Source organism: Eumetopias jubatus, unplaced genomic scaffold (genome assembly GCF_037043125.1).
Source record: "Eumetopias jubatus isolate StellerSeaLion01/CBP00866 unplaced genomic scaffold, mEumJub1_p1.0 scaffold_10, whole genome shotgun sequence".
NCBI lineage: Eukaryota > Metazoa > Chordata > Mammalia > Carnivora > Otariidae > Eumetopias > Eumetopias jubatus.
Genome location: NW_028274816.1, coordinates 47,821,208 through 47,847,109, shown reverse-complemented (window position 1 = coordinate 47,847,109; position 25,902 = coordinate 47,821,208). Strand labels below are relative to the sequence as shown.

Sequence of the window (25,902 nt, the reverse complement as noted above, 5' to 3'; positions counted from 1 at the left end):
AAAATTATAAACAGAAATATCATATGATCCAGTATTTCCACTCCTGGGTATTTACCCAAAGAAAATGAAAACACTAATTCAAAAATATATATGCACCCTGATGTTTACTGCAGCATTATTTATAATAGCCAAGATATAGAAGCAACCCAAGTGTCCATTGATAGATGAGTGGATGAAGATGTGGCATATACGTTTGATGAAATGTTACTCAGACATTGAAAAGAATGAACCTAGAGGGCATTATGCTAAGTGAAATAAGTCAGACAGAGAAAGACAAATATCTATGATTTCACTTATATGTGGAATCTAAAAAACAAAAGCAAACAGAAACAGACTCATAAAGGCAGAGAACAAACTGGTGGTTGCCGGAGGGGAGGTGGGGTGGGGGGATGGGCGAAATAGGTAAAAGGGATTAAGAGATACAAACTTCCAGTTATAAAGTAAACAAGTCGTGGAGATGAAAAGTACAGCACAGGGAATATAGTTAATATTGTAATAATGTTGTGTGGTGACAGATGGTGACTCTCCTTATTGTGGTGAGTACTGAGTAATATATAGAATTGTCAAATCACTATTGTATACCTGAAACTAATATAACACTGTGTGTCAACTGTGTTAATATTTAGAAAAAATAAATATCTTTTTAAAAGCTCCCAAAAGTGTGGGACTTTAGAAAGGATTTTTTTTTTTAAAGATTTTATTTATTTATTAGAGAGCGAGCGAGAGAGAAACAGCATGAGAGGGGAGAGGGTCAGAGGAGAAGCAGGCTCCCCGCTGAGCCAGGAGCCCGATGTGGGACTTGATCCCAGGACTCCGGGATCATGACCTGAGCCAAAGGCAGTTGCTTAACCAACTGAGCCACCCAGGCGCCCTAGAAAGGATTTTTGTAAATTGTTTTTATTGAAGTGTAACTTACATACAATACAATACAGTACAATACATATGATAAAGTATACTAACCTTAATGACTGTTAACATATATATTTGTGTGACCACCATGTGGGTCAAGATGTAGACCATTTTCAATGTCCTACAAGAACTCTTTGTGCCCCTGCCCAGAGAGCAACCTTCCCACCTCTGACGTAACTACTATTCCAGCTTCTACCACTAGAAGAGGGATATTAACCATCCTAAATCTTGGAAGGAAAAAGATGATGGATAAAGAGGAACAAAAGGGAAGGAGAAGCCCAAATTAATGGTTGCTTTTGTAATATTGCCGTTCTCCTTTGTCTCTTACATTACTCTAATTACATTTTGGAAACCTTCCTCTTAAAATGTCATCAGAAACTGAAGATAGACATTTTAGTTTGTTATAAGCTGAAACTCCAATAAGTCAGGATTGGATTCTACTGTGTGTAATTGAACAACTCTAGGTAATAGTTGTGTAAATAGGATAGAATTATATTTCTCTGTCATATAAGAGCAGCCTGAAGATTTGAAGTCCAGAGCAGCCAGGATTGTTTTTGACAGCTGCAGGAAGACTTAAGGGACCCATCCTCTTCTAGCTGTCTGCTCTACCAACCCTAGACTAGCCCTTGTCCTCATGGTCCAGTATAGAAGCTGAAGCTCCAGCCATCACATCTGTGTTCCTGACAGCAGACTAAGAGGAAGGGAAAAAGAAGCACTTAGCCCTTCTCAATTTAATAGACTTCTTAGAAGTTCCACACAATACATTTTTTAAAAATTTTTATTAACATATAATGTATTATTTGTTTCAGGGATACAGGTCTGTGATTCATCAGTCTTACACAATTCACAGCGGTCATCATAGTACATACTCTCCCCAATGTCCATCACCCAGACACCCCATCCCTCTCACCCCCCTGCACTCCAGCAACCCTCAGTTTGTTTCCTGAGATTAAGAGTCTCAAATGGTTTGTATCCTTTGCTGGTTTCGTCTTGTTTCATTTTTCCCTCCCTTCCCCTATGATCCTCTGTCTTGTTTCTCAAAATCCTCATATCAGTGAGATCATATGATATTTGTCTTTCTTTGTCTGATTGACTTATTCCGCTTAGCATAATATCCTCTAGTTCCATCCATGTCATTACAAATGGCAAGATTTCATTTTTTGATGGCTGCATAATATTCCATTGTGTATATATACCACATCTTCCTTATCCATTCATCTGTCGATGGACATCTTGGCTCTTTCCACAGTTTGGCTATTGTGGACATTGCTGCTATAAACATCGGGGTGCACGTACCCCTTCGGATCCCTACATTTGTATCTTTGGGGTAAATACCCAGTACTGCAATTGCTGGGTTGTAGGGTAGCTCTATTTTCAACTTTTTGAGGAACCTCCATACTGTTTTTCAGAGTGGCTGCACCAGCTTGCATTCCCACCAACAGTGTAGGAGGGTTCCCCTTTCTCCGCATCCTCGCCAACATCTGTCGTTTCCTGACTTGTTAATTTTAGCCATTCTGACTGGTCCACACAACACTTCTAATAACTCACTGGCAAGAACTTAGTCAAATGACCACACCTACCTGTAAAGAAGGCCGGGAAACAGCCTTTTAGCTGGGTTCAGTGTATTATTAAAAATCAGACTTTTGGGGGCTCCTGGGTGGCTCAGTTGGTTGAGTGTCCGGCTCTTGGTTTTGGCTCAGGTCCTGATTTCGGGATTGTGGGATCAGGCCCCGTGTTGGGCTTCGTGCGGGGCATGGAGCCTGCTTGAAATTCTCTCTTTCCCTCTCCTTCTGTCCTTCCCTTTTCTCGTGCTCTCTCTCTCAAAACCCCCCCAAAACAAAAAACAGACTTTTTTACTCAATGAAGAAATTTGTAGTCTTTTCCAAATTGCACCTGTACAACTTTTGCAAATGAGCCCTCTCTCCCCCAGTTCTGCAGCTTTTGTGTCCCCAAAGGCCTGGCATATGCCCAAGGAAGAGCACATCTCAGGGAAAACCTCAGCTGAGAAGGTACCACAGGGAGCATTGCCGCACGTGTCTGGTTCTGTGGTCCCTGGGGTTGGATGAATCTAATTCTGACGGGTTGCAGAGGTCAGTTTTGTCTTAGGAACACAAAATCAGATGTGAGCGTTCTGTGAGCATCTCAGGCAGCTATCTCTGGGCAGGATTTCGATTACTTTTATTTGTGTTCCCTTTGACACAAGTGCCATATGTCTCCCAATGAAAGAACTCAACCACGGCGCTGTGGGATAGGAGCAGGAGCCCCAGCACCCACCTGGTGGACAGAGGGAGAGCACCCGCTGGCCAGGAAAGCCACACTGCCATATCCCTTGGTGCCCGAGCAGCCACGAGCCCCAGGGCCCAGCAGAGGCTGCTCTGGAAGCAGAGGCAAGACTAGGAAAAGGCAGAGCTTTCCTTTGTGCAGAGGCATCTGAAATCTCCAGGGGCCATGGCCTTAGCTGTCTTGAAAGGGTGGACAGCGGCAGGTCTGGCAGCATTCGTCCAAGGAGGGGAAGGAAGGTGCTAGACTTGTCACAGGTGAAGAGAATTGTGGAATCAGGTGAGGCTGTCTGAGGTGTTCTGCTCGAGTTAAGAAAAATTAGGGTAAGTCACCTCTCTGATTTTGTGCTCCTTTTCCCCACGCTTGACCAACTGAGCTTCTACTATCTGCCTTATTTATTTATAACAGAAATATGGTTAACACACAATGTTGCAGTAGTTTAGGGTGAACAGCGTCGTGATTGGACAAGTCTGTATGTTATGCTCCGCCCCCCACAAATAAGGCTACCGTCACCACACAACGCCTTTCCAGTACGGTTGGCTGTCTTCCACAGGCTGGACCTTTTATCCCTGTGACTTAGGAGGCCTGTACCTCCCCCTCCCCTGCCCTCTGGCAGCCATCGGTTTGTTCTCTGTATTTCTGGGTCTGTTTCTGGTTCTTGTTTGCTTATTCGTCTGCCATTGGCTTTTTTAGAATGTCCGTTTGTGCCTCCTTTCACGCCTCCTAATAGAACCGTTTGTGGAGTTCCCCGTTGGGGTAAAGATTCCCCATCCTGTGTCTCAGGAGGGGCTGACTCTTCACTGGCCCTGATTCCTCTCCTCGACACCTCAGACTTTCCTCCTCTACCCTCGCTGGACAAGACTTGTTCTTATGGGAGTCTGAAGTTTCAGAAGTGCCCTCCCGCCACGTGAAGACGCGGAGGCGACAAGCGTCATCATTTTCGAGCTGTGTCCCGTTCTGTCTCACTCCCCCAGAGGCCCCTAGCGCTCTTCTGAGAAGGGCGAACGTGGCTTGAGGGAAGAGAGGAGTTTGAATACTCTTTCCTCAGTGAGATGATTCTGCGCAGCATAGGGTGACAGCCTGTGCAGGTAGCGTCTCTTGTCCAGGGGTCCCAGCCAAGATGTCGAGGCCGGCCCTGCAGGCTCAGGGTGGTTCGGCCAGCCGCATACGCCTGCGGCTGGAGCTGAGGGCTCGGGGAGGCCCTGCTCAAACCCCAGAAAGCGAGGTGGGAAAGGCACATTCTCAAAGCCCCCAGAGAAAGCAGTTCTGTGTCAGAACCTGCTGTGCCTGTGTCCAGAGCAATTTCCAGTCTGCACCGGGATGTTCCCCTTTCCTGCTCACTCCAGAAAGGATGATGGAATGCCCGGAACTGACAGTGACATTATAAGGGCTTCCCTTGTATCCGCTCATTTCTTTGTTTACTTAACTTCACAAACCCTGGTCCTTTCAGTATTACCACGAACCATTGACCTGCATTTCTTGCCTCTGGTTGCCACATACCTGTGTGTCTCAACACGTCTTTTGAGAACTGTTGAGTTAGAGGACCAGATGAGCCGAGACGCTCCTGGCCTGGCTGGGGATGGACCAACCCACCTGGGGCTCCTGTCTGGCTGGGCACCGGTGTAAGCAAGCATCTGCCTACGTTCACCTTCAGACCCACCTGCCCTTCACCCCTGACACCATCACATTGTTTCTTAGAGTGGCACCCTCCACTTAGCTTTCCAGCCGTCCCCGTGCTTCTGTGGCATGGGCTCCAGCACCCTCGTCCCCAGACACAAATAGTGGTAGGGTTGCTCCCATGGTGCTCCCCGAGAAGGCTTGGGGCTTTGGGGAGAGGGTATGGGCCTGTAAGCACCTTCATGACTATTCTCTTCTAGGGCCGCAGAGCTCTCCCGTCCAAGGAGTCACGTGTCAGAGGGGAAGAGCCCTCGCCCAACCCTGCTGAGGCAGTTGGGCCCTCTCTGCTTCTCCCCACGTCTCTGCCCCTGCCAATCGTATTCTTCTCTCTCCAAATCCAAGTTCTGACTGTTTTCCCAGGGCTCTCTTTCCAACCAGAATCCATGCAGCCCATACTTTCTCTCTTGGAGGCTTCTTTCAGGTCGTCAGCTGTATTTCACCCTTTCTTTTTGGTCTTTCTTCACTCTCTTCCTCTCCACCCCCCCCCAGACAATGTCAAGTTTGTCAAGTTCCTGTTCCCTTCCTGGCATGGTCCAGCCAAAGCAGATTCATCTCCGGTTTTGCATCATTTGGCATTCCCTGGCCAGCAGAGCACATTTTGTGTGAGCACATTTTTGGGGGACTCCTGGCTTTCAGGTCCAGGGGCCCCAGCCTGCCCAGAATAGTGTCTGAGGCCATCTGGCCTCACAAAGTCCATGGCTGTTTGAGGAATCAGCTCTGCTGTTGCTCCAACACATCTCTTTTTCCCCAAGTTCTCTGCCATCTCCTCTCTTCTCTCCAGGGACCTCTCTCTCTCTGAGCTCTGTGGGCCCAGGACAGCCCTAGGCTCCTCAGATACTCCTGGAAGTCTCTTGGATGAGGCAGCTGAGGGCAGGGTGACAACCAGATCATGCATTTCATCTCTCTCTGAATGAATGGGGATAGAGCATCAAACAATACAGACATGGCTCTTGCCTTCATGGAATTTACATGCTATTGGGGGCAAGGAGAATAGAACAGTATCTACATAAACATAGAAGATAATTTATTGTCGTGGCACATTCCTTGAAGGAAACAAAATAGGATGATGTAACAGTCACCTGGGATGTGAGGGAGGTGCTCTGAGTGGCAGGGAAGGGTTCCCTGAAGGGGTGACATTGAGCAGAGGCCTGAAGGAACTCTCCCTGTGAAGAGCTGGGGGAAGAACGCTCTGGGCAGGCAAGGCAGTTTGTGCAAAGGCCCAGGGGATGCACAGGGTATGGTGTGGTGGAGGAACTGAAAGGAGGCCAGTGTGGCTGGGGTGGAATGAGCATGAGGGAGAGTGATGGGAAATGAGGTCAGAGAGGTGACTGAGCAGGGAAAGCTCCTCACGCAGGTCCCTGTAGCCCAACGGGCCAATTCAGACTTTATGCTCAAAGTAATAGGAAACTGTGGAAGGGTTTTGGGCAGAGAAGTGAAATCTGATTTATGGTTTGTGAAGACCCCTCTAGTTACCTGTTGGAGGGCAAGAATGTCTTGCTCCTGTCTGCTTGCTTCCTTCTTCCTCAGGTTTTTTGGGAGGTGAGGGAGGCCTCTTGATGCAGGAGTCTCTGCAGGGACCTAGCATCTGTCTCTTAGCCCTCCATTCTCTCTGTCCAGGCTCTGCTGTCCTCCCACACCGGCCCACTTTCCAGACTAGTAGGAGCAGAAGGGAGGAGACCACTCACTGTTGTCTCTTGCCCAGCGTCCTTTGCATCATTTTACGTAGATACTCCTGATGTTCTGGATTCGAGTGAAAGAAACTCACCGGAAACGTTGGGAAGGGAGAGTGCTGCTTTTCTCCCTGAGTCTTGTTTTGCCTTCATTGCTGCCCATCTTGGCCCCCACAGCAGAGACTGCAGCCTCCGAATATTACTGAGGAATCTCCATTCTGGAGCAAATGTCAAGCCACGGGGGTTCCCATGAGCCTCAGACTCCTACTGAGACCTCCTTGCTGCCCTGGGGTTGCTGGGGATGGGTCGGGGAAGTGGGGAGCTTCCTATTCTGCTCCTCTCCTGGTGTTAAGTCTGGTGAAGCAGGAAGAGGAGGGAGAGTTTCTGGTCTGGAAGGAACCAAGTGGGGCAAATCTGAGTCCTCCCTGCTTTCCACCAGCTGGCCTCACTTCCTTCCCCCTGTTCCAACAGTCCCTCTGATACCGTGTGGGAAGCCCGGCTGACCTGCCCCCTTAGTCTCTCTGAAAAGCAAAGGTTTTCCAGGGGGCGCGTGTTTGGGGAGAGAGGGTGTGGGATGGGGTGGATTCAGTACTTTGGAAAAGCATATCTCGTATACTTTTATGTTTGAAAAAGAAAATGGAAAACAGTTGTTTCATGATACAGACTAGTGAAGGTCAGCTTTGGAGTTATTTTTATTAAAGGCTGAGAGGTACTGAGGAGACGATGGGCATCTCAAGCCCAGTTCAAAGGAGGGAGCCGTCTCTAGGATTTATTCAGGCCAAGGTCCAAGCTCCTCTCCACAGTGCCGTCGCAGCCCAGCACCCCCTCATTACCACCACCAGTCACAGTCCGTCTGGGGACATGTCGGTGGTTAACACTCCGGTGTTAACGTTCTATTCATGTTCACATCTTGGCTCCCATCCCAGTGCTAGCTCTGTGTTCTCTGGCAAGCTACCTAACCCAAGTTAAGCCAGAAAGCCCTAATTCTGGGGGGCTAAGAGCATGGACTCCGGACCCAGCCACGTGCTTGTTGTGTGTGTAACCTTGGTCAGGGTTACCTTACCTAGGCCTCAGTTTCTTGTAGAATGGAGATAATGATACAGGATTGACCTTGCAGGCTTGCCGTGAGGATTGAAAGGGCTGTGTGTATGTATGCACGCACATATGTGTGCGTGTGTGCATCTGGGTATAAACATACGCATGTATGTACATGCACGTCTGGTACCTGCAAGCATGTGCAAGTGTTGGCTGCTGTTACTCTCATTATTTTACTTTTGTTTAGGACAAGGCTAATGGTATGTGAGAAACATGTTGATTTGTAAAAAACCCACAAGTAAATCCTACCTCAGGTGGTGTGTGGACAGCGTAGATGTTGTGATAGTGCTCTTAGATAACTAAAGTGAATGTTAGGGCGCCTGGGTGGCTCAGTTGGTTACGCGACTGCCTTCGGCTCAGGTCATGATCCTGGAGTCCCGGGATCGAGTCCCGCATCGGGCTCCCTGCTCAGCAGGGAGTCTGCTTCTCCCTCTGACCTTCTTCCCTCTCATGCTCTCTCTCTGCCATTCTCTCACTCTCTCAATGAATAAAAATCTTTAAAAAAAAAAAATAAAGTGAATGTTAGCCAGGTCTCCAGCGTTCTATCCCCTGCTCTGTATCTCACAGGCTCCTCCTGACTTCCTCTGATCTAATTTGTGATTTCCTGTCTTCACTGGGTTTTCTATCATGTGCCTCATGGCAAAGCAGCTCCTTAGATCTCTGTTGAATTGTCCACCTGGCCCTCCCATCCTTTCTGCTTCTCCACCTGAGGGAGAATTAGCCTCATAAGGATTCCAGAGTCCTGTAATCCCTCTCCCCTCAAGGAGGGGAAGATGCCGATCTCTGGTCCTCAAAGTGTGGCCCCTGGACCAGCAGCAGCAGCATCACCTGGGAACTTGTTAGAAATGCACGTGCTTGACCACCTACCCCGGACCTGCTGAATCAGAGGCTCTGGGGATGGGGCTGAGTGATCTGCATTTTAACCAGTCCATCAGGAGGCTTTGGTGCATGCCAAGGTTTGAGAGCTGCCATCACATAAGAAGAGTGGGTCCAGTGACTGTTTGGGGGTTGTTCAAGTTCACAGTCCTGTTCTAGACAGCTGGCGCTCACATGAATCTCTAAAGCTCGGTTGTGAAGACAGGGACCAGAGGCAGAAGGGGAGCCCGCTGACCACTCTGAATGTCTTCTGGCCTGGCTCCCTCCCAAACCTCCCAAAGGCAGAGCTCAGGGATGTCAGCCAGGCAGTTGGGAAGACAGCCTGGATTCCCACAAGGACTGTGTCCTGATCAGCTGCGTGGTTTGGGGGAGTCACGTAACTTCTCTGGGCTTCGCTGTGGGTCGTAGCCCTCTGGGAATAGAGCAGGACGGTTTGGGGGAGTAAATGAGGTGACTTATGTGAAATCACTTTGCAAAACTGCAGATACTTCTCTACTGTCAATTGTCGCCGGACAACTAAACTCGCCACAGGAGCGATTCTCAACTTTTTTCCAGGGGCCACACATGGGACTGATTATGCTGACATACTAAACAGACTCCCAAAACATTCCAGCTGTGACTTCTCCCACCCCTCTCCTGCTCTCTCCCGAGAGAGTGTCAACAGCATCTGAGTCAGAAGTTCCAGTGGGCAGAAGAGACATGTCCCTGCTTTGTGGCCGTGACCTGGTCTGCTCCATCCCCTCTGCCCTCACTGTAGCCCATTTCAGCGTGGCGCAGTCTCTCTGCTGCTGTCTCTTCACCCCTTTTCTCTCTCTACGCTCTTTCCCTTCCCTGCTTCTGTCTGTCCCCTGGACGTGAAGCGCCTGCCTTGTCCCCGGCAGTGTGGCCCTGTTCCGATTCCTTCTGTTCCATGCCACCAACAGTCCTTTCTCAGAGCACGTGCAGCCACCTGGGGACCTTGCCTTATTCTGATTGTTTATTGGGCAAGGGACTGGCAGCCTCCAAAAGGACGTCTTCAGGCTCCTTAATGAAGAGGCAGGACTGGAGCTGCCTCTGCTCCACGGACCGCTTTCACCAAGATGGGCCATGTCATCTGCAGAGAGTCAGTGGTCGGCCACGTCTTTCTTCCTCAGAGAGCCCTCCCTTGGCAACTCCATCTACAGAAGGCCCCTGTCCTCCTCATCACAGTGCTCTGTTTTGTTGCCTTTGGTTGTACTTTACCAAAACCGGAAATTGTTTATTTACCTTTTGTTTATCACCAGTTCCTGGTGACTGGGAGGTGCTGCTCAGGTCACAGGCTTGGTTTGACATTGTTCCAGGAAAAACTTTTGTTTGTGCCTAATAATTAGGCAGACTTTCAGGTGAAACAATTATTATTTTTTTATTTGCTACCTCTCACCACCACTTGTCCCAGAAACGGAGGAGGAAGCCACATTTAACTTATCAAAACAATATTGTTAACCATCTCGGGTCTTTTATTAGTTTGGTCACAAGTAATCGTCGAAAGTACTGTCTTGTTTCCGGGGAGCCCAAATGCTAGGCCCTCAACCCCAGTGCCTTCCGGAAGATGCACTTCATGAGAGCCGGTAGCTCCTCTGTCTTGTTCCCCATCGTATTTTCCACAGCTTGAGCAAGGCCTGACATGGAGTATCTACCCCATGAACGCCATCAAATGAAGGAACGAACGACAGACAGTGAGAGTGTGGGCATGTGTATCAGTGGACAAGCCTGCCTGAAGCCCTGCAGTGAGAGCCTTTTGGGATAGCTAGAAGGGTGGGTGAGAGCGTAGGAAACACTGAGAGCTCTAAGTACTCTGTAGTGTTTCCTGTTCCCTGGGGACGCAGGTTGATGCACCCCCCAGATTCAGCTCTCCTCCCAGGATCCGGGCAGTTAGCCCTGTGGTGTTCCCTGCACCACACCCAGCTGCTGTTGGACACAATTCTCACCGAGAAACGGGGGCTGTCGGATACATTTGTTACGGACCTAGGACCACGGCGCTGCCCGGGTGTAGGGGCAAGATGCGGGCGAGCGGAGCTGCTCCTCTCCCGCAGGGAAAGCCCTGTTCCCACGTCAGATTCCAAGGTGGTGGCCACGTGCCACGGGAGAAGCCAGAACCAGCGAAAGCGCAGACCACTGGCCACAGCCTGACCTGTCTTGGGTAAGCAGCGGTTGCCACTGCAGGAGGCCATGAGTGGAGCAGGGCGGGGCTCTGTGCTTCCCGGGAGGTCACACATGGCCAGGATGGTGGCAGGGGGACGCATGGCATAGACAAGATGTAGATGAGAGCGGTCAGCCTTCTTGGTGCAGACAGTAGACTGCCGTCTCTCTAGTTTAAGCAGAAAGGGATTTTCTTTTGAAAGGATATGTGGTAGCTCTTGGAAACTCCCGGACAGCCAGAGAGTCTTTCCAGCCTCAGCCGTGCTATATATCTCTGTTCTCTGTTCCCTCAAAGCCCTTGTGAGTGCCTCACCCGGCGAGCCTGGACTCCCCTCGGAACCACAGTCCCTGAGTTCCACACACTGGATGCTGACTTTTGAGGAAGCTTGTGGAACAGAAGGAGCACTGGCCCCAGAGGACCAACACAGATTCCAGTCCAGGTGTGGCCTCTGACTGGCTGTGTATCTCTGAGAAAGGCATTTAGCCTCCCCGAGCTCTCTTAGAGTTCCTGCTTCTAAAGAGGGCATAAGAAACCAACCTCATAGGATTGTCTTATGATTCAAGTGTGATGATATGTGTGGAAACACTTTTACAACTGCAGAAAACACTTCTTCTGATAGAAGTTATTATCATTAACTAAGCATCTGATTTATGAGAGCAGGGAGGGCAGTCTCCCGCATGCCCAGAGCGTGCCACTCCCAGCCCAGGGACGGTGACTGTAACCCTTGCATGTCAGAATGCAAATGAATTGGTGAAATTATTATGCAGGTCGCTTGAATCTGTTCTAATTTATTGTTTAAATATCGTAAAAGATAGAATTCAGAAACATCGATTCTTTATTAGGAGTGACAAATGATTTACCAACTGTACTAATATCTTGATTCTAGGTGACAGAAAGTTGTCCCAGCTGATTAAGCAAAGAAGGGAACTTACTTGTTATGTAATTAGAGTCTTGTAGTTAAAGGGTAAAGTGGCTTCAAGAGTGGTCAGATCAGGTGCTAAAATGAAGCTGTTGGTCCCCTGTTTCTATGTCTCAATTCTGTTTTCCTACGCAAGCTTCCTTCTCAGGCAGGCCCTCTCCAAGCGGTGGCAAAGGTAGCTCCCACAAGCTCCAGGATTACATTTTACCAGCCTAACCACCCCATGGAAAGAGTATGCTTCTTTCCAAATCATTCTAGAAGAGTCTAGAAATGGTGAGTCTGGATGGACGGATTTGGACATGGACCCAAGTCTGGATAACATGTCCTCCCCTGCAGCTGGAGTGGGGCTAGCCTTTTGCCCCCCTCCCTGTGCCACGTGGACTGACAGTGGTGGAGGAGTGGTTGACTAACAGAGAATTGGGATGTTGTTACCAGAAGGAGGAGGAATGGACGCTGGCCAGCAAAACCCCAGGTTGCGGTTGCCACCCAGGAAATGGGGCCAGCACAGAGGTGAGGACTGTTACATCCTAGGCCAGTTGAATATGAGCATTTCACTAGTCTGAAGGGGAAGACCAGTTCTGCTTGGCGCCTCCCCCCCCCCAACGTGTATAATCCCTCCACCACTTTACCTCTTGGGTCTCCATTCAGTTTTCTCGATCTTCTATCATTCTGGCTTTGCCCCTACACTGGGAATGAACTCCTCACCTTGTTCTCCAGCTATGACCCTGTGGTCACTTGGGTCCAACCTACCTTTCCTTTTCTGGGTCACACTTCAGGGTGCCTTCTCCCAGGACTTGCTCAGTATTTTGGGTAACTAACCTCAGCCCATTCCCAAGCAGACTGCTCTTGGAGATTAGCCCGAGACAGACTTTTACCAACTTGTGGCATAAGGTGCAGAGGCAGGTACTTCTGTGTTCTCAGGGTCCCCAGTGAGTCAAGAGCATTTGAACTTGAACTTGAACTTGCTGTGGGTCGGGAAGAGGAAGGTCAAGAGTTGAGCTCTCTGTCAGGCCACTCAGCCCTCTCTGTTTTCCCCCAAAATCTGTTCGCACAAATCTAATTGACCTTCTCTCAATCTCAAGCTGTGATTATTCTTTCAGGTTTTGTTCTGATTTCAACACTCAGGAGTCCCATTTTATGTCTGTTCCTCATTAGTCCAGATGGACTTCCACGTGGCCAGTTTTCTCATATACTCCCATCCCCACTCCTGGGCAAGCTCCTTGTTTGGTCAGTTTTTCCAAGTGAGGATCCAGCTGAATGGGTTCTTCTTCAGCCCTGCCTCACAAGACATCTCTAGAACCCTTGGACGCGAGCACCCAAGAAGAAAGTGGGGCCTCACACCGCGCATCACTGCCCATTCGTCTGCAGACAGCGCCTCTGGTCCCGTCTCTCTGCCTCTGCAACCCCCCTGCCTTCTTCTTACCTCTTCTCGGCTTCAACCGTATAGATCCGAGGTGGCCCCAGTTGGCTTGGAAGCCATTTGACACAGACATATGCACACATGACAGATTGTGCTTTGCCTTTCCGCAGGAACGGTGTCTGGTCTTGGCCTGTTACATGGCCCAGGGCCAACGGAGGCCACCTTCTCATGCTCAGGATCCCAGCATCTTATTCTCCTTTCACTCCATTTTCAGTCTGCGCTTTCCTCTGGGCCCAAGGTTTTCTAGCCTCCAGCCACCGTTTCTCCTTGGCCCACGTGCACTTTCTGTATAAACTGCATGGTGAGGACAGAAACCCCTCTCGGCTGCATTTCATTGTATCATTTTACATTCATACTTTTGGTGAGTGCTCATGACAGTCTGGATTTGGTTAAGAAAGGTGAAGAATGGGGAGATGGGCCACCTGCACCCCTAGAGTCCTGGAGAGGCTGTCTGCCCCACAGTACCCTAACATGGTCCATGTGTATGTCAGGTTACTTTGCAGGTCTCCAGCCTCGTTCAAACCCCTTTCCCTATTGGCAGGTAGTGCGTGCCTGGCCCGTTCCCTCCCATTTGTCACCTTGTGTCCGCTGGACTCAGGAGCTCCTGTATTGCGAGCCGTTTTTCAGGAAGAGCTGAATTTACACTCACTTTGGAGAGTAGCTTAGCAGCTTCTGCTGAAATGGAAAATGCACATCTCATGCCACCCAGTGGATCCCTCCTTTGAGAAACCTTCCCACACGTGTGCAAAGAGAGATGCGCGGGATGTCCAAAGCAGCGTTGTTATGCCGGTGAAACACAGGAGATGAGCTAAATGGTTATTACTAGTAGAATGGAAAGAGTGAGACAGCTTTTAATAGGATGGCATATTACTCAGCAGACAAAAGAAATGAATGAGAGCTGTAAGCTTCAGTGATGAATGTCAAAGTCGTGGATATCAAATACATGATTTGGATGGAAAACAGTGAGTTCCAGAGTGACTTGTACTGTGTGATATTTATAGGCATTAACAAAAAACCAAGAGAATACTAAACCATGTTTGTGGACTCAGGTACAAAGTACATTTTGTGGACCAGAAAGATACACTTAAATTCCAAAATAATGCTGCTTCTGGCAAAGAAGAGAGGAAATGCAGTGAGGGAGAAACCTAATAGGAACATCAACTTAAAAAATCTGAAGAAATACTGGGGCGCCTGGCTGGCTCAGTCAGTGGAGCTTGCAACTCTTGAGCTTGGAGTTGTGGGTTCAAGCCCCACATTGGGTATAGAGAGCACTTAAAAATAAAATTTAAAAACATCTGAAGAAATATGACTGTTAACAAGCATTCCTTCTGCATGATGGGTATATGCATATTTGTTAGGTTTTAATTCTCCATGCTTAAATTTTTGACTCAAATAATTGAAGAAAGACTGGCTGCCACTGTGAGCAGTTGAGAAATAATATATCCTGTGGTTGCAAGTGACCAAAACCCAATTCCAACTGGCTTAAGCCAAAGAGGGAGAATTTTTTGGCTCCAGAGTATGTGTGCTTTGGGATTTCAGAAGCGTGGACTTGGTTTCTTGCTGTTCTGCCTGCCTTCAAGTTGACTTCAGGGTCTCTCCTCATAGTGGCCCCCAGACTTTAAACTCACATCCAGAGTCAGTCCAGCAGAAGAGGGGTTCTTTCTCCTAAATGGTTAAAAGAGAAGGACTGGGCTGGCTTTGCTTGGCCTGGGTTGGGTCACACGCCCAGATGGGAACCATCACCTTGGTCAGAGGAGAGCTAGGATGATGGCTCTGGTCCTGGGTCACACCTCTGCCCCACAGCACGAAGCGAGGAGTGACATCAGCTCCGCTGGACATCACAGTTGAGGGGGTGGGGGTGGGGTGCTGTCACCAGTGAAGGGGGGGCTGCCGAGAAGGCCAAAGCAACAAATAAATGCCTACCTCAGATCGCTGGGTCAGTTTCGAAAGGGCATTGTGGAGCACATTGTGAGAAAACTGTACTCCTTAGTTCCACCGAGCAGTTTGCTTTCCCCCCATCTGCCTCTCACCACTCTACGCCCTGCCCCGGTCGTGGGGCTTCCTCATGGGACTGATACTGTAAATGCCTAGAGCGAGGCTCTCAGTAGACTTCCTGTAAGCCATCGGCTCCCCACCCAACTCGGGGTGGGGGCCCAGCCTCTGCCAAGTGAGCTAGTCGCATCTCAGGCGTTTTGTAAGCAGGTTGGAGTAGATGGATTGAAAGTGCATGTTTGATAGAATTTTCTCTCTGCCGAATAATACTTATCTAATGTAACATAAACTACAGACAATGAGCAGTTTATTGTTGTTATTGTCAAAAAGTCACATCTTCAAAGACTTGTGATGTGCTCACTGGGGGTACGGTTTCTTGAGCCCAGCTTAAAGAGAACGCTCTCACCTAAGTTTACATAAACCAAGAGACCTGACTTCACGTCAAAGTCCCTCTCCAGTGGAAGCTCACCTTCGCCACCATGAACTTGAAAACCAGAGAGGGCTGAGGAGACTTTGTTAATGGTATCTTCAAACCTTTCTTTTTCCTCCTTAACACTGTTCTCCAGGAACCGTGTATTTCCCAGGAGGTACAACAGGAATTGTGTTGAGCTAGAATATATGAACTAGATGTGATCGAGTACTCTAGTGGCAAAATTGGGGCTTTTACTGGGGCTTCGTGAAGCCCCCCTTCCAAAAAAAGCACACTAAGCATGCTAATAACTTTTGCCCCCACTAGCTTTCTTTGCTCTTTGCGGACAATGATCAAATGTGCAGTTTTTTTCAGGATGCCATAGGGCAAATATAATTAGCATTGAGATTTCCAGTTCATACAACTTCCAAGATCCCAAGTCCTACCTCTATTTGGGATCAACATACCACCACATAGATGTAGATGAAGGAATCCTCCTCCATGAAACAAGAAGAAAAACTGCAGTTTAGAGAATCTTTGGAACAAGATTCTTGACTCAAATCAAGTGATAAACCCACGGTTCTGTGCAGAGCAACTCTATCTGACCCATCTAGACGGGTTTGCTACTCTTTATCTCATGACATGGTGGTTCTGGTTTTTACATCTCCCATTTCAAACATCAAAAAGCTTTTCGCATTTGACCAGACTTTAAACTCACATCTCTAGAAGTTTAAGTGGCATTAAACTATGAAATTTTGAGTCATTAAATGCCGATACACCAGGAAGCATAATATTTTAGATACGTGCAGTCCTTTTCATCGCAGGACCCTTTTTACTCTTAAAAATTACTGAGGACCCCAAAAAGCTTTTTAAATTTTTATGTCCTAGCTATCGACACATACCATTGGAAATTAAAACAAAAAAAGTTAAATATGTATTGATTTAAAAGTAATCAGAAACCATTACATGTTAATATAAAGAACGTATTTTCAGAAAATAACTATATTTTCAAAGATCCTAGGGAGGAGCCATACCTCTGGGTGGCTCAGTCGGTTAAGCATCTGCCTTCGGCTCAGGTCATGATCCCAGGGTCCTGGGATCGAGCCCTGCGTTGGACTCCCTACTTAGTGGGGTGTCTGCTTCTCCCCCTGTCTCTGCCTCTTCCCCTGCTTGTGCTCTCTCTCCCTCTCTCAAATAAATAAATAAAATCTTTAAAAAAATTCTAGGAAGAAGAATGGCATAGTTTTACATTTTTGCAAACCTCTTTAGGCCTCTAGCTTAATAGAAGGCAACTATATTCTCATAGCTGCTTTGCATTCAGTGTGTTGTAATATCACATGGTAGATAGCTTCTGAAAAACTCCACTGTGCATTCATTCGTGGAAGGATGTGAGTGAGAAAAGCAATTAGCATCTTAATATCATTATGAAAATAGTCTTGAGCCCTCAGATCCCAGAAAAATTCTCTGGGTCCCCAGGGGTCTACAGACCACACTTTGGAAAAATGCTCTCTAGGGCCACCTGGGTGGCTCAATTGGTAAGTGTCTGACTCTTCTTTTCGGCTCAGGTCATGATCTCAGGGTCCTGGGTTTGAGCCCTGGGACGGGCTCTGTGCTCAGTGTGGAGTCTGCTTGGGATTCTCTCTCTCCCTCTGCCCCTTCCCTGCCCCCCCCACTTGAGCTCTCTATCTCTCTCTAAAATAAATAAAATCTTAAAAAAAAAAAAAAAGAAAAGTGCTCTCTAGGACTCACATAGTTGAATGCCATCCGGAATGTCAAGGGAAGAAGGAAGAAAGGGAGGGAGGAATCAACTAAGGAACTCTTAACATATTAAAGTATCTAAAATAACCACTAAAATAATAAAAACAGAGCTGATGATTTCCAATTCAGTAATATGAGAAACGAAAAGAAATAAAACAATCCCAAAGGAAAGCAAGAGGAGAGAAAAAGGAAATATTAGAAGGTGAGGAAAATAGCACAAAATAAGATGGTAGGTGTTTCTTTCTTTCTTTTTTTTTTACATGTATGTGTTCACTGTGATAATTCATCTGGCTGCTCATTATTAGGCCATTTGCCGTATGCATGTAGATTTCAGTATGTGGGTGTACTTCCTGGAAGTGTTTAAAAATAAGATGACAGAAATAAATCCAAGCATGTTGGAAATTATTATTATATAAATATAAATGAATAAAATGGCATAGGTAGAAGACAAATACTGTTGAATTGTCAGACCAGATTATAAAACCTCCAGCTGCTATATATCATTGCTCATAAAAGATGCATCTGAAACCTAAGGATATAGAAAGCTGGAAAGTAAAAGGAGGGACTAAGATGCGCTGGGCAAATACTAACCCCAAAAACAAGTTGGCATGGCTATATCAATCTCAGACAAAATTTTAAGGCAAGAGGAGTGACAACCATTTTATTTCACCAGGAAGACCAAACTATGGGGAGAAATAGACAAGTTCACCGTCACAGGAAGAGCATGTAACACACCTCTTCATGTAACTGATAGATCAAATAGACAAAAAGTAAATAAAGGTTATAAAGATTTGAACATCAGGGATTAACAGGTTTGATCTAAGGCATTCAGAGACCACATGTACCTGATGGCTGCAGAATCTATGTTCTTTTCACAGTTGGAACATAAGGTTGACTATATTCCAGGCCAAAAGCAATTCTCAACAAATTTCAAAGAGCTGGAACCATTCACACCATATTCTCTGGCCGCAGTGCCATTTACTTAGAACAGAGTAACAAAAGGATCAAGAAAAAAAAATTATATGCTTGTAAATAAAGAAAACTTCTAAACTTGAGTCAAAGAAAAAATGATCATATGGAAATTGGAGCCTGTTTAGAACTTAATGAAAAATTATGCAAATCCAAACTGGTAGTATCCCACTGAAGCTGCCCATCGAGGGAGATTTATATTTATAGTCTCACATGCTTACGGTAGCAGAGAACAAAGGCTTTTAAATGGATGAACGTTAACTTTAAAACGTTGGAAAAGGAGCAACTGAAAAGACTCAAACAAGTACAAGGAAAGAAACAAACCAACATTAATGAAATAGGCGGTGTGGATAAATGTCACAGAAGGCCCTTGGCTTTTGAAAAGACCAAGTTACAGACATCTGGCAAGATTGATGACAGAAAAAGAAGATACAAATACACAATGTTGGGGATTGAAAATGGGATGTAACCACTAAAAAGTATCCTGACCCAAGTTTCTTCACACCAGCACTGACTTTTCCCTCAAGGATTGTTTCTCTTCTGGCCTGTTTCATAGACCTGATCCAGCAACTGCTTTGGTTGGGGGGCTGATCATTCAGGCTCACATGGCAGGATCCTGTCTGGCTCTCTAGACTTTTTTTTTTTTTTTTTTTAAGATTTTATTTATTTGAGAGAGAGAGAGAGAGAGAGAGAGAGCATAGCGCATGAGTGGGGGGAGGGGCAGAGGAAGAGGGTGAGAATCCCAAGCAGGCTCCACAGCCAGTGTGGAGCCTGACACAGACCTCAATCTTATGACCCTGAGATCATGACCTGAGCTGAAATCAAGAGTTGGACGCCAGGTGCCCTTTGCTCTCTAGACTCTTGCCTGTGCTGGATGCTCAGACCTAAAGCATGGAACACCTCTCCCCCTGCCTCTGTATCAAGGACAGAGCAAAACAGCTCTGCAGTAGTTGAAGGAATGCTACCATCTTATGGATACTGCATGGGGAAAGAATTTCAAGGATCAAAGGGCTGTGGTTTACCATGAAGCAGTGCCAACCACAAATAAGGAAATGTCATAACCACCAGGAAACAAAACAAGAACACTCACTCAATGGATGAGTTGGACTTGAGATGTCCATAGCTCTTCTTTACCTTGTAAGCTAAGCACAGGAGAAGTCACCCCAGTTCTGTTTCATTGTTCTTTTTGAGCCCTCCCACCTCCCCCAAAATGTAACAACAAGCTGGCAAATTTAGTCTCCTGTGAAGTTGACATTGGCCATACCTAAACTCTCAATCTTCTCTCTCTGCAGCCAGCCCTCTAGCTCTTTTCCTGCAGTACACTGACAGTGAGTTACCCCAGCTCTGCAGACTCCGTAGCCTCTTATCAAAGGCTTTGCGCACAGCTGAGGAGGAGAAGTAGAAAATCAAGGGGTCGACGCAAGCATTGAGGGCACTGAGCAACACCGCGCACACCCTCCAGGGTTCACTCTTTCTCTGGACAAACCCCACCACATGAGACACATTATAAGGCCCAAAGCAGACCAGGAAGTTGAAGAGGGTCACAATGGCCAGCCCCATGGCTCTCCAGCGCTTCTGCATTCCCATTTGGGGTCTGGAGAGCATGATAGGCACAAAGTGCCAGTAGCAGAAGATGGTGACCACCATGGGGATGCAGAAGAGAACAAGACACAGCTCTAGTCGCCCAGGAAGCAACATGTTCAGTTGATTTGTGGTGAAGTTCTCATAGCAGACAGGGAGGCCTTTGGCATCACCCCCCACGTTGTCATTTGGTAAGTAAGGGACGATGATCACAATGCTGCAGTGTCCGAAGGACAAGGGGCAGGAGACCAGAGAGGCGATCACTCCACACACGGGCTTGCGGGACAGCTTGTACTGCACGGGGAAAGCCACACTGTGGTAGCGCTCGATGCTGATGCCCATCAGGAGCCACGTGCTGTAGTAGATGCTGCTGTAGAAGCCGAAAACTGTGAGGGCACAGAGGGCATCCCCCAAGGGCCACTGGAAGTCGTACGCAGCCTCAGTCATCTTGAAGGGCAGCAGCAGCAGGAGGAGGTCCACCAGCGACAGGCTGAGCAGGAGGATGTGGACGGGGGGCAGGGTGGGGCTGGCAGACCCGTCCCACGAAGGCCCGTAGCGCCAGGAGGTTGGCAGGGAGACCAGTGAGGAAATAGGTAGACAGAGAGAAGAACACTGCTTTGGGGATTTGGGGCCATCCTTCCTGAAGAGATGAAAGATGAAGTCAGAATCCTCTCTGACCATGGGTTTCCCAGCCCCAAACCAAGGTGAATCCATTCTCAGCTTCATTGCATCTCCCCTTGCTGCCTTACCGAGTGGTTATGGCTAACCCCTTAAACTGAGTACTTCTGCTTCCTGTGTGTCATGGAGAAAGAAGGCCTCCTTGCTTCCCAACCAAATTATTTCTGGAAGGAAGGAAGGAAGAAAAGGCAAGAAGGATGAGTCTCCTAAGGATTTTGATGTCTTAGAAGCTCCCCCAGGAAAGGTTTTGAGATCTCCCAAGTCCCCACTAGAAAGGGCACTTTGTGACAGCAGTGACATCCTCTGTCTTGTTCACCACTCTGTCCCTGGGACCTAGAATTGTACCTGATGCATAGTAGGGGCTCAACACTCTCTGTTGATAAGTGAATGGCTATATGAACGGAGGGGAAGGAAACAGCTGCTTCATCACCAAGAGGGACTAAGCCTGAGACTGTGTCTGAATTTCTCCAAATTTTGCTCAGCCTGCTTGTGGCTCCCTCCTTCCCTCCCTCCCTCTCTCCCTCCCTCCTTCCCTCCCTTCCTCCCTTCCTATTTGCCTCTTTTTTCTTTCTTTTGTCCCTACAAGTCACTGGGCTTGAACACAAGACTCTCAACTTCACCCCTGAAAATGGGAATTTGGTTAGGCCTGAGGGATGAGCGGGTTGAGCCCAAGGTGAGTCCCAGATGCCCAGCTTCTTGATTCCACACTGAGCCCATTCCAAGAAAACCCATAGGTTGGGCAGGGAGCTGGTAGTAGTAATGGAAGAAGCCTGAACTGAGCCAGGTCACCAGGATCCCAGCCCTGGCCATGCCTCAGCTCAGTTGTGTGACTCTGGGAAGATCTCAGCAGCAGCTTGTTTTCCTCCATACCACAGATAACTATGATTTCTCCCAAAGCACCACAATTCCCAGTCTGCTGCCCGCTAATGCTCCCTTTCTTGCTGCCTGAAGAAAGTGCATGGATGTGAGATTTATGTTGATCAAGAGTAACTTTTAATCTCCTCTTATTTATCATTAAAAGGTAGACATTTAAAATAAAACTTGAGTCCTCAACCTGTTACTGCTAGTATATTACTGGTCACCCACCTATAAATTTCATTCCCAGATTGGAGAATCTCAGATAGAGGGCCAGGTGAACAGGGAGATTCCCATCTAGTTGGGGCTGAGCTCACCGTTGTTTTCCTGCCTCTCTTGCCTGCGCCAGGCCCTCACCAGCACGAGCTCACCATTGGCTTGTCCTGACCCCTTTCCCATCTCTGTGACCTCTTGCCTCATCTCCTTGGAGAGTAAAGTCCATACCCTGCCCCCCTTCATAAGTTTATCTATACTCACTCCTTCCCTAGGCTTGTGATCCCAATGGCCTCTTCCCTGAGCACAGCAAAGTTGGGTGTCTTGCCTTTTCCTGGAGACAGTCAGATGGCTTTTCAAATTTGTCGGGTCTCAGGAGCAAGGGGAAACTTATCTAACTGGATCACCTTTTTTTCTCTTCCATAAACATGAGGCTTTTATGCCTGGAAGAGTCATGAGGTCAAAGAGAGGAAGGTCGATAGTTGAGCTTTTCCCAAGGCAGCTTGACCGTCTGAATTCCCCACCAAATTCTGTCCCCACCAAACTGATTTCTCCCAGAATCCAGATCACAACTGCTCTTTTGGGCTTCCTCCTCCTTCTGCATTTCAAATAATCCATTCTGTTTTCTTTTCCCTGGGCAATTATTCCAAACAATTTTGCACACGCATCCACTTCCTGCTCCCTCTGCTCTTTCAGCACCCGTTCGTTCCCCATCTTTTCTCTCAAGGCCCCTGACCTAATCAGTTTCCTGTTCTCTTTCTAGGAGGCTCCTCTGAAACTCATTAGTGTCTAAAGCATTGCCTGACTTCCTCTGGCCCATCAGGTCCCTTCTTATAAAGGCTTTTCCTTAGACTTGGACTCTCCCGAGTCCATGTGGCTGCCAGGCAGGTCGCGTTCTGAGTCTTCCAACCCCCTCAGTCCCTCTCCTGGTGGGCTGTGCCCTTCCTGGGCCAGTCTTCTCCCCATTCTCTCACCAACCTGTGTTGGTCCACATTGCTCCCCGGGGGTGTCTTGAGGCAGACCCACGAAGACTTGGACACTCACTGGGGATGCTTTGTCTCTCCTCAGGGACTATGTGTGTCTTGCCACTGGCCACCTGAGCCTCCTGACGGAGACTCTCGTCCTTTCCCCTTGACCCCAGGAGAGAGACCCTCAGCCTAGTTTCTCCTCCAGAAAGGATCTCTTGTTACTCATCGCTCCCCATGTTGGTAGCCACGTGATCTCTCTATATCCCTGTAGGCTGGCCTTCCCTAACCCACACTGTACCTGTCCCATAAAGGGCACTCAGGAATTGGGTTTTGATGCTTGATACTCATGGGACAAAGACAACAAAATTATCTTTTGTTCTCCACCAAGTTAACTTGTACCATTTTGCTATCTGCATTTCACTGAGAAATAGAAACTTACTGGAAATGTAAAGATTGCCACATAAAGCTGCTCTCATCCTAAAATGCCAGGGGAGGGTCCTCTTTTCTGCATCCCCATCTGCAACCATGCGGAGCCCGTCCCCCAGTCAGGAATAGAGCTGCAGAATCAATTAGCAGGTGCGAGCACCGCGGGCACTGTCCAAGACCTCAGGGGTCTCTCTATTAGCCCCTTTCAGCTTGGTGAAGGGCAGGTCCTTCTGGGGTGACCCCACTCCTTCCCATGGGTGTTAGAGTTGAGTCTAGGTGAGATTCGCCCTTCTGCGAGTGACTGTTTTGATATTTGTCCTTAGGGAAAAAAACCAACATAGTCCCTTGCATATCGCGGGCGCCTGCGTCCCTGTGGGGTAAGGGTTGAGGGTGCCTGTAAGAGCTTGCCAACCGCTGATACAAGCAAAGACGAGGTCTGAACCTGCACTTTTGAACTTCTCTTTTATCTCCATTCTGTCACTCCAGCCAGCAGTTTTGGGTGATCCTTGGTGCTGAGGTCCCGGGGTCACTGAGGTAGAAAGGGGGGTGCCCACTAAGCTGTTTTACAGAACCAGCAGGCTTCGTGGACCTGCGGCACACACAGCAGCAGCGTGGGAGTGGGCGATGCAGCATCCCAGCTTTACCTCCACTCGGCGAAGCCCAGGTGGTTCACACCGACGACGCCCATGGGCTTCCCTCCACGATGCCTCCCTCTCACCATCCCTGCGCTCCCCGCTCACCAGATGCCCTGAGCCCTGACCCTGCATCCACAGTGCCCTAGGTGCTGGGGTCGTGAGTGAACGAGACAGATGGCACACCAGGAAACCATCAGGGAATTTCAAGCGAAGGAAGGAAGCGAAAAGGGAAATCTGGAGAGAGACTGGTGTCGGCCTTTTTTGGGAGAGAGCCATCAGGAGAGGCCCAGGCTGAGCAGGGATGTTTGAACTGAGGTGAGGCGTCAGCCATGTGGAGAGCGTTGCAGGTCAAGGGGACAGTCAGCACAGAGCCCTGCGGTGGGAACAGACTTGCCGAGTCGGAGGAACAGAAAGGAGGCCCGGGTGGCTGGGCATAGGAGACAGGTCAGGCCGCTCAGCCCGTGGGCCGTGGAGAGAGGACACAGGAGTGAGCTCGAGAGTGCTGACTGTCATCTGGAGTAGTCTGACCTCGTAGGACAGCTGTCTCATCCGTTGATCTTCTCTCTCTCTCTCTCTCTCCCCTGCTCTTTGGCATGTCTCGCTAAGCTGCTGTGCCCGGCAGAATCTGACAGCCCCCTTCTGGTTCAGAGCCTTCCTGCCATCTTGACAACACAGGCCACTGTCCTCTACGGCATCCAGCAATCACTGATGGGGGAAAGGTCAGATAGGCTGAACATGGAGTCACTGGGAAACATTGTAAGAGGTGAGGGAACAGAGGTGCCCAGCCACACACACAGCGGCATGCACCACCAGAGGAAGTGAAGAGACGGAGCACGGGCCCATCCAGGGAGTGGGGCTCAGGGTAGCGACTGCTCTCGCTTGCCCTTAACTAGACCGCTGTACAGCTCAGCCCACCGCAGTTCAGCTGTACCCCTTGACACCGCACAGCGTAAGATTGAGAAACCTCACTTGTTAGGAAATTACAGTTTTCCAGCCACCTCCCCTCCACTAGCTGCTGCCGCTGCAGCCTTGGCTCCCCACCTCTTAAGGGTCGGACCCAGGTTACACAGACTTTGCCACTGCATCCTTCCAGTTGCTCAAGCCAAAACCCCAAGAGAGAGAGAGCCTTCACTCTTCTCTTACTCTGACATTTATTCCATTGCCAAATGTCTTCCGCTCTATTTTCAAAATACATCCCCGACCACCACGTCTCACCACATCCACTGCCGCCATCCGGGTTCAGGCTGTGTTCCTGAGCAGTGTCCTCCCTGCCCCCCTGCCTCTCTTGATGCCCCTTTCAGTCTGTTCTCCACACAGCAGCCAGAGTGGTCCTTTTAAAACCTGAGTAGGTCACATCCCCCTCTGCAAAACCCCGTGGTCTTCCCATCTCTTTTCGAGACCACAGTCCTTACAGTGGCCTACAAGCTCTCCTGCGTTGGCTTCCTGTCCCTGTCACTCTCTGGCCTCGTCCCCTGCTCCTCTCTCCTGCCTCGTTACTTGGGACACTTCTCTGGGGTGTGCAGTTTGACAGTACTTTTCAACATTAAAAATCCCATACCGTCTTGTCCAACAAGCTGACGCTTATGAGTTTATTATGTGGATATACTTTCCCATGTGCACGAAGAAGTATATTCCTCACAGTGTTTTTTGTTTGTTTGTTCTGTGATAATAAAAGACTGGGACAATCTATGTCCTCCAGTAAGGATCTGGTTAAATAAAAACTATGGGGCATCCAGTCCGTAGAAATAGTACACGTCTGTGATAAATAATGAAGCAGATCTACATAGGCCAGTGTAGATCAGACTCTGAGGTGTATTGTCAAAAGAAAAAAGCATGTTATAAGAATAGCAAGTTGTACTAGAAAAGGGAACATACAGCCACACATTCGCTCAGTGAGGATTTCTTGAGCAGCCCCCACGGTCCAGCACTTGCAGGTGCCGGGGAAGAATCAGCAGTGAACGGGCCTTGCTTCGTAAAGCTGACGTTCTGCTGCGGTAGGACAGGCAGCAGACTGATAACAGCAAGCCAGGGGCTAGGCTGGGGTTCAGAAGGCAGGCAGAGACTGGAAAAGCAGAGTAAGGGGCAGAGTGCGAGGGTAGTCTGCGAAGGCCTCTTGAGGAGGTGATGTTTGAGCAGAGACATGCAGGAGTGAAGAGAAGGAGGTGCGAGACCATTGTGGTGTTCCAGACACAGGGACAGCAAGCCCCGAGGTGAGCCAGTGTGTTGGAAGAGGTCAGGGAGGCCAGAGTGGCAGCGAGGGGACCTCGTGAGGGCAGAGCTGTGATAATGAGGTCAGGCGGTCAGCAGGCCCACCTCCCTCCCGCCCCCCGCCCCGACCACGTGGGGCCCTGCGGCTGTGGTCAGGATGTGGAGTGACATCTGAAGTATGATGGGCAAAGGCGTGATGGAATCTG

General features: G+C 48.6%; 1 long non-coding RNA gene and 1 pseudogene across 3 annotated transcripts in view; one reads left to right on the top strand and one right to left on the bottom strand.

Annotated features, from left to right (window-relative positions):
- The first annotated feature begins 388 nt into the window (after positions 1-388).
- The window catches only part of LOC114224434 (uncharacterized), a 31,724-nt gene continuing 6,210 nt past the window's right edge, over positions 389-25,902 (top strand). Inside the window, exons 1-3 of one of the 3 annotated variants that reach the window (XR_003612369.2) lie at positions 389-10,665; positions 10,960-11,104; positions 11,921-12,094. This is a non-coding gene — a long non-coding RNA (uncharacterized LOC114224434). Of the gene's footprint in view, positions 10,666-10,959; positions 12,095-13,545; positions 13,971-25,902 lie in introns of those variants that run through there. The other 2 variants (XR_015769381.1, XR_003612368.2) reach the window with 2 other exon arrangements.
- On the bottom strand, positions 19,365-20,348 carry LOC114224395 (free fatty acid receptor 2-like; annotated as a pseudogene).